The following is an 8,069-nucleotide window of genomic DNA, read 5'->3' on the forward strand; positions in this document are numbered from 1 at the left end:
GGAATGGTAAATTATGAGTTAGTACTAGACAGTTTGAGCTTGTCATGTAAGAGGAACACATGGATAAAGATATTCCACAGTGATCATGAATCTGAACCTTGAGAGAGAGTGAAACTAGAAACATAAATCATGGTATCAGTATTAGTGGAATTATCATAAAAAGTACGACAGGAATACAATAGACAAAAGCAAGAACATAAGAATTGAAGAGAAATGAAAAAGAACACAGAGGACAAAGAAAAGAGAAAAGAAACACTTGGAAATATTTACTTTTAGAGAACAGAAATGAAAATAAAGAACTGGGGAAGGTAGGATCAGGGTTACAACAGACAGCTCTAGATTGTACATACTATAAGAGCTAAGGGGGATGTTATATACTGAATTGTGTCCCTCCTAAAAGTCACAATATCCAATGTGACTGTATTTGGAGATAAGGCATTTATAGAGGCAATAAAGGTTAAATAAGGTCATAAAGAAGAGCCCTAATCCAAGAGAACTGGTATTTTGAAAAGAGGAGGAAATGATTTCGGCATTATGAGTATACAGAGAAAAGGCCATGTGAGAACATAGCAAGAAGGTGGCCATTTTCCAGCCAAGGAGAGAGGCCTTCAGAGAAACCAAACCTGCTGACACCTTGATCTTTGACCTCCAGCCTCCAGAGCTGTGAGGAAATAAAATTTCTGTTGTTTAAGCCACACACCTGTGGTATTTTGTTATGACAGCTCTGGCAAACTAATACAAGAGGAAAAGGCATTCCAGAATAAAAATGCTGCAGGGAAGTAAAGGAAGAAAAAGATGAAGAAGATTTATTTATTAGAATTTCATGTCTGAAGTCTTTAGAACTTCTAAAGCTGTGGCCTGAGTGGATGATGACAAAGAATAGACATGAGTGGAACATGACTTTATAAAAATTTGGCTGAAATAACTGAAAAATAAAGAAATTCAGTCAAAGGGTACTTCCAGAATATTTGCTAGTACATAAATTTGTGATTACTAACAACACAGTAGAATTAACAAATGTTGGCATGTTGAAGTTTTAATTTGTTTTTGTAAGAGTATGAAGTGCGCATATTGCACAAAGTTATGTTCTTGTTAGTCTTACTCACATGCAATCTTATCAGATCCCTAAACCCTGGTAAAACAAAGCATATTAGCAATAATCCATTTACCTCTAAATAAAACTGATTTTATTAGACAGTAATGATTTAAAATTTAATATAGTAATGTTAAATAATTTTAATTTTAGTAATTAGTGCACTTGTGAAGTCATATTTTTTTCTTTTTAATCAGTGTTTTTTTTTAAATAAATGTAATATTCTTTGTCAGTGTAAAAAAGCCAAAAAATTAATAAACTTTTGCAAATATAAGTGAGTAAAATTTTCTCTTTCTAGAATCACTAAATGAAAATAATTATACCACTGCAAGCAGAATGTAGAATTTCATAGCCATTACTGATAACCATTAGTCACTTAATTGTTTTGTCCTTATAATTACTATATTTAAATATAAAATTTAAATAAAGTTAGTGTCATTCCTAACTTTTTCTTAAGTTTGAATTTTGTTGTAAACTTTAAGATGAAATAAATTATGATTTTCTTCCAATCCCCTTGATACATTTACTAGGTATAAATTTAGTAAAATTGTGAAAACTTTGAAATGAACCAAAAATTATTGGGTGTCATCAGTGGAAACCTATAAACGTTCTAAAGTACATCCTTCTTGTTTATCTGTTTCTAAGGCATTAATACTATTATTTTCTTTGAGCTATTTTACGACTCTGTGTGAGCTATAAACAACAGATAGCAATGTAACGGGTTTCTTGTCTACAGAATAAAAATAATTCTCTCCAATGGAGGGCAATTGATTGTCCTCCATTCCCTATGGAAAATGCCAGTTTAACATCTATGTGTAAACTAAGCATTTCTGATTGACTTATATAAATGTGCTGTGAAGTCTTCTTTTAAAAAAACTGTAACATTTTACTGGTTGACTCATTAATTAATTAATGTATTAAATAATATTTTTGCAATGTATTCATTTTATATTTGTATGAATCATTGTATTCCTTTTGAAAATGATATTTTAATAGTGTTTCATATCTCCTTATGAAAGTAATATGCTAAAACTGTGGCTAAACATGTAATGACCACAAATGTTCATACATTATTTAAATAATTATCTATTTTCAGAACAATAAATACGAAAAATTCCATAAATACATGGTAGGCTATTAATGCCCTTCCAAAGAAATCTATTTCCTAATCTCCAGAAACTGTGAATATGTTACTTCACATGGCAAAAGGGACATTGAGGTATGATTATGGTTAAGAATCTTGAGAAGAGATGATTATCATCAATTGTTCTGGTGTGTCCAATGAAATAAAAAAAGAGAGATGTAAGAGGGTCAGAGTCAGAGGAGATGTGAAGATAGAAACAGAAGTCAGAGAGGAGAAAAATTGGAAGATGCTACACTGTTGGCTTTCTAAATGAAGCAAGGGGACACAAGCCAAGAATGTAGACAGAATCTAGAAACTGAAAAAGGCAAGGAACAGATGCCCCCCTAGAGCTTCCAGAAGGCAAGTGCTCCGCCAGCACTTTCATTTAAGCTCATAAGACCCATTTCAGACTTCTGATCTCCAAGCCGTAACATAATAAATTCGTGTTGTAAAAATGTGACAGATTTTTTAAGCCACTAAGTTTGTGGTAGTTTATTATACCATTGGTAAGGAAGTAATGCAAAGCATTAGAAATTCACACAAAGGTCCAATTCAATTAAATGTTTGTGTGAGCACTAAAGTTATAAACAGAATAAATATATTTAAACATAGCATTGTTTGAGTATTAAAGCTTTAGAAAATGTTTATAAATAACAGCACAATTTATTCCATGATGAGTAGGGATCTAGAATTCAGTATCTGGTCCTTATTTATTCTAATTATTAAAATGTATCAAAAATCTTTGTGATGGTTAGTTTTATGTGTCAGTTTGGTTAGGCTATAGTATCCACCTATTTAATCAAACATTAATTGAGGAGTTCCTGAGGAGCTATTTTGTAAATGTGCTCGATGTAAAGATGTGGTTTAAATAAAGGAGGTTTCTCTTAATAATATGGATGGAGCCTCATCCAATTAGTCGAAGGCCTTAGAAGCAAAAACTGAGGTTCCCTGGAGAAGAAATTGTGCTTCAAGACTGCAGTGTTCACTCCTGCCCGAGTTTCTGCCTGCTGCCTCGCCAAAGGATTTCAAATTTGTCAGTCTCTACAATGCTAAAATAAAGATAACCATCCTGACTCCCAAGAGCACACATTTCCCTTATCTGTCAGTGCTGTAACATCCCTCACAGAAATGTGTAAAGAAAAGTTCAATGTGATATCAGACTGTAAGACAATGCTGAAAGAACAGATCGGTTAAATAAAAGAGAAGTTAGTATTTATTAGAATGTATTGCTAGTTTAATATACCTGCCTAATTTTCTTTTTTTTATTCTCTGATTTTGTAAAAGATAATCGGTTTCTATCTGATACTTGACAAAACATCTAATACAAGCCTGACACTGATTTACGAGTTGTCTGAAAATGACTAGCAATGTATCTTTTAATTAAAAAAATATATAGCTATATGCATCAAAGACCTATGTATTGTTTAATCCTTTTGATTATTTCTAGAAATTTATCTAAAGGAAACAATATTACATATGTGTAAATATTTAAGACTGTTTATCAGAATGTTGTGTATACTTGCATGTCTTAATATGAAACAATATGGAATTGGTTAAATAAAGTGATAGTATAGCTATCTAACAAGATATTATGTAGCCAATGAAATGAATTTATAGTAAGATATTTAATTATATGAATGTATGTTTATAACAAAATGATAAGGAGGAAAGTAGGTTATAAAAATGGATATATGTATTTTATCAAATTTTTGAGAAAATTAATACATTTTACATAAAACAATAGTAAAAGAATAGTCCATGAAATAACCTTTTATAACTCTAAATGGTGGATTAATAGATTTTTTTGTTAGGCTTTTAACTATTGACAAGCTTTTAAAAGAAAATATATAACAATTTTAAACTAAATATAATTTATCATAATCAATTTATATTTTGAGATATGAATTTTTATATTTCCAAATCATTTCCAAAGAGCCTAGATCTTTTGAATAGCCTTAATATCTTATAATAGTCACAGATCTTTCTGAGAGAAAGAAATGTCTTCATGAACAAACCATTAGTAATTAAATTAAATAATATAAAAAACTATATGCTCCTTAAGCTATATGTGGTATTCTTGTTTGCCCACAATACACTCCTTCACTCTCTGCCTTTTTCTTGGATCTATCACAAGAAAAAGGCATTGTCTTAGCCATGGCAGATGGTTGAAGGATGGCGTTATCACATTCTGGAGCAATCAGAGAACTCTCCTGCATAATATTCCTTATGGATTTAATATAAGTATTTTACATATATATGTACATTTTTTTTTTCACTCACTATTAACGTTGGATAATGTTAGCTTAACACTGCCTGGTAAATGATTTTAAAATGATGAAAGCTTATGTGACCTAGAAGATAATGAAGACAGCATGACAGCAAAGCAGATATGAGAAATAAGGAAAGAAAGAAAATATAGATGAAATTCAAACCCACAGTTCCAGTCACCTAGGTTCAAGAGGCTGATGTGGTTCCTGTTGATTTATGTTAATTTGGTGAGGTACCATTTTATCTGTCTATATTATCTTGCTGAAAACATGTATAATAGTGCTAGCAAATTAAAATGTGTATTAAAATTTTAAAAATAACACCTTCTGCAATATTTCTTAACTAAAATAATATAAGATCACTATATAAAACAAGATCATTATATAATTTCATGAGAAATTACCTATTAAACAGGAAAAAAGTCTGCTTTATTATATACCAGATAAAAACTTCTCCCCCACTTTTATTCTCCAAAATTACAAATTGAGAGATGAAAAAAAAAATAACATTATAAACAATTCATACTAAAGTTTTCAAATTCAACATTTGCCTGTTTCCTCTTCCCATTCCAACGTCTAGCCAAATACCTAGGAAACATTCTAGGTATCAGTAAATGCTTCTGGCAAGATATTTAAATTTAGTCAAAAAATGTATAATTCATATTTCAAATATTATGGTTGAAACATACTATTTAAAAATTTTAATGTAAAACAAAGGTAATAAAAGAATAAGCTTTTTTCTAGGATTTGAAAATAAACTCTCAGAAGTAACAGTTGACATAATTTGCTAGTGAATAAGCAAAAAAAAGGCTTTTCTTTGTTGTTTTAATTAGATAACAGCTGCTGTAAATCTGTTCTTCACTAAAACTCACAAAGAGTTTATAACATGGTAGAAAAGGGCATAAAATAGTTCCAAATAATGTTCAAATAAGATCATATTATATTAAGCTATATAATATTATATTAGGCTATATTAGAGCACTAGAGTGCTCTCTATAAACAATAAAATAAAATATCATTAGATTTCACTATAAAATAAGATTTTTCAAGGAAAAAAAAAATTGAATCTGCATTATAGCTTCAGATATCAAGATAGATGGCCTGGAAAAGTCATGCTGTATTTTGAAAAAACAAACAATCCTCAAACCTCAAAAACCAGAAAGTAAGAAGTGGGAAGTGAAGAGCAAACCAAGACCAAATGAGTGTGGTGTGAAAATGCAAAATCAGAAGACACGCTTAAAGCTGATCTGAACCAAACCTTGTTATAGTGCTTTTTCTGGGTGGTCTAAGACCCATGCCACTTTCTAATGAAGCAAAGTAGTTTATCCAGGGAAGGATTAGCACACATACTCAGGTACCTTTCTTTTTTGGTTTAATTTAGAAATGGTACTTCATAAATACGTCAGTCATATTCCTGAAGCCTGATAAATATATTGATAAGCAAAGTTTCTCATTAAATGTATAGAAATATAACCACCTTGGTATATGTAAATCTGCAGAGCATTTCATCATAGAACTAGATTAGGAGCTGAATATTAGAGAAGTGGGATGAGGTAAGAAATAGTTCAATTGAGCTCAGCAGCAGGTCTGGGATCTGAAAGACAAGAAGTCTTTATTTATATTTGACAAAGCTGAAAAGTGTATATAGGGCAGGAAAATACACAAATACACAATAATTAGCTTAAAATTAAGTATAAATATAAAACAGATAAACTTTATATTATGGATCTCCATTTCGAGGGAAAGTAACCTCTCGCTTAACCTCTAGCTACCCTTACCTATTCAATCTCATATTTTACCTTCAAATGTGAACCCACTGAGGAGGTCTTAAATTCCCTTCTTAAGTCTTTTATAGTTTTAGTGTGGAAGTCTTGCAAATGAATAAGTATTTTATCTTTTTTTTTGATGCTTCAAGAACAGCGTATATTTTATTTCATTTTCCAATTGTTCATTATTAGCATATACAAAGAAAATTTGCATATTGATCTTGTGTCTTGTAATCATTCTAACTTTATTAGTTTAGTAGTTTTTTGACAGATTCCTTAGCATTTTGTACTGTTTTATTTCTTGAATTTTTGTATTGGCTATGACTGCCAGTAAAATGCTGAATAAAAGTAGTGAAAATAACATCTTTTTCTTGTTTCAATATTTGGAGAAATACTTTTCAGTCTTTCACTTTCATGCTGATATTAGCTGTATGTATTCTTTAGATGTTCTTTATTACATTGAGAAAGTGTCCTATTCTAATATGTACAAATTTTTAACATGAATGAGTGTGAATTTTTTAACTAGCTTTTCTATAATTAAGGTAACCACATTATTTCTTTTATTGTCTTAATGTATTGAATTACATTTATTGTTTCAAATGTTAAACCAATCTGAATTCCTGAGATAAACCTCATTTGGTAATGCTGTATTTCTTTTTTTTTTTAACTGCTGAAATCAATTTTGTAATATTTTAGTAATTTTTGTATATTAGTGTAGAATATTTTTCACAGCTTTTCTGTAATGACTTTTTCATATTTTGGAAATCTTGGAATTATAATTATCTGGACTCAAAAAAGGTGTTCATCCTTTCTCTAGTTTATTATAGCATTGATGAAATTGATATTTCTTCTGTAAACGTGTGATAGACTTCAGCAATTATCTTGTTCAAGAATCTATCCATTAGTTGTCAAATGTGTTTTCATAAAGTTGTTCAATAATCCCCTTTGTATTTTTAAATTTCTGTATTATCTGTGGTAATTTCCCTTTTTCTTTTCTTGATATTGACAAATTTTTTTTTTTTTTTTTTTTAGGCAAGGTAACCCTTGATTGACCTCACGGATTGCAAGGACCTTGTCAGTTTACATTCCCTTATTTTTTTATTTTTTATGCCTACAGCACCTGGTCTTCCTAGGTGGTCTCCCATCCAAGTACTAACTAGGCCTGATTCTGCTTAGCTTCCGAGATCAGATAGGATCGGGCTTGTTCAGGGTGGCATGGCCATAGACTGATATTGACAATTTTTAATTTCTTTTCTTTTGAACAGCAGTTAAATATTTATTAATTTTATTACTATTTCTAATTAAATGACTTTTAATCTCATGCTTTTCCTACTGTTTTTTCTAATTCATTAATTTCTGCTCTCGTATTTACTATTGACTTCCTTCTGCTTTCTTGGATCTCATTTGAATTTGATTTTTCTATCACTTAGAGCTATTTCTGTTCATTATATATGACTTTAGATGCACCCTATACATTTACTATGTTGTATTTTAATTTTCATCTAATTCAAAATATTTCATTTTTTTCTTACTTTATCCTATCTCTTTGATTCTTGTGTTATTTGAAATTTTGTTGCCTGATTTCTAAATATTTGGAGGTATTCTAGATATCTTTTTTGTTAATGATTTTCAAGTTAAGTCTATTGTATGCACAAACAGTGCTCTGGATGAATTCAAACAATTTAGTTTGTTTTTGAGAATTTTGTTATAGCCCAGCATATGTTCTATTTTAGTGAAGCGTCAACATGCATTAAATGTGTATTAGGTCAAATTGGCCGATAGTGTTTTTTAGGTCTTTTATACCATAACTAATTCATAGT

General features: G+C 30.1%; 1 pseudogene; it reads right to left on the bottom strand.

Moving 5' to 3' along the window:
* Window positions 1–7,357: 7,357 nt before the first annotated feature.
* LOC112474054 lies at window positions 7,358–7,476 on the bottom strand (annotated as a pseudogene).
* Window positions 7,477–8,069: the final 593 nt, after the last annotated feature.

The sequence above is a fragment of the Pteropus alecto genome, unplaced genomic scaffold (assembly GCF_000325575.1).
Source record: "Pteropus alecto unplaced genomic scaffold, ASM32557v1 scaffold69, whole genome shotgun sequence".
Taxonomy (NCBI): domain Eukaryota; kingdom Metazoa; phylum Chordata; class Mammalia; order Chiroptera; family Pteropodidae; genus Pteropus; species Pteropus alecto.